This window comes from Bombus pyrosoma, unplaced genomic scaffold, assembly GCF_014825855.1.
Source record: "Bombus pyrosoma isolate SC7728 unplaced genomic scaffold, ASM1482585v1 HiC_scaffold_4725, whole genome shotgun sequence".
Taxonomy (NCBI): Eukaryota; Metazoa; Arthropoda; class Insecta; order Hymenoptera; family Apidae; genus Bombus; species Bombus pyrosoma.
In genome coordinates, this window is record NW_025219985.1 from 1,022,517 (window position 1) to 1,024,078 (window position 1,562).

A 1,562-nucleotide genomic window follows, 5' to 3' on the forward strand; every position below is an offset into this window, starting at 1 on the left:
ACTACATAACGTTATTCGTTATGACGCACTACTATATAACGATATACGTTATAACGTAATAATACATAATGTTATACGTTATAACGTAATACTCCATAACATTTCACGTTATAACGTATCTTTCATATAACGATATACGTTATAAGGTATTACCATATAGCGATGTACGTTATAACGTAATACTACATAACGTTATACGTTATAACGTAATACTACTGAACGTTGTTCGTTATAACGTACTACTATATAACGATGTACGTTATAAAGTAATAATACATAATGTTATACGTTATAACGTAATACTACATAACATTTCACGTTATAACGTATCTTTCATGTAACGATATACGTTATAACATATTACCATATAGCGATGTACGTTATAACGTAATACTACATAACGTTATACGTTATAACGTAATACTACTGAACGTTGTTCGTTATAACGTACTACTATACAACGATATACGTTATAAAGTAATACTACATAACGTTGTACGTTATAACGTAATACTACATAACGTTATACAATGTAACGTAACACTACATAACGTTATTCGCTATGACGCATTACTATATAACGATATACGTTATAACGTAATAATACATAATGTTATACGTTATAACGTAATACTACATAACATTTCACGTTATAACGTATCTTTCATATAACGATATACGTTATAACGTATTACCATATGGCGATGTACGTTATAACGTAATACTACATAACGTTATACGTTATAACGTAATACTACTGAACGTTGTTCGTTATAACGTACTACTATACAACGATATACGTTATAAAGTAATACTACATAACGTTGTACGTTATAACGTAATACTAAATAACGTTATACGATGTAACGTAACACTACATAACGTTATTCGTTATGACGCATTACTATTTAACGATATACGTTATAACATAATAGTCTATAAAGTTATACGTTGTAACGAAGTACTACTGAACGTTATACGTTATAACGTATCTTTCATATAACGATATACGTTATAACGTATTACCATATGGCGATGTACGTTATAACGCAATACTACATAACGTTATACGTTATAACGTAATACTACTGAACGTTGTTCGTTATAACGTACTACTATATAACGATATACGTTATAAAGTAATACTACATAACGTTGTACGTTATAACGTAATGCTACATAACGTTATACGATGTAACCTAATACTACATAACGTTGTTCGTTATAACGTATTACTATATAACGATATACGTTATAACGTAATACTATATAACGATATACGTTGTAAGGTATTACCATATAACGACATACGTTTTAACTTATTACCATATAACGACATACGTTTTAACGTATTACCATATAACGACATACGTTTTAACGTATTACCATATAACGATATACGTTATAACGTAATGCTATATAACGTTATACGTTGTAACGTATTACTATATAACGATATACGTTATAACGAAATACTACTGAACGTTATACATCATAACGTACTACTATATAACGATATACCTTGTAACGAACTACTGCTGAACGTTATACGTTATAACGTA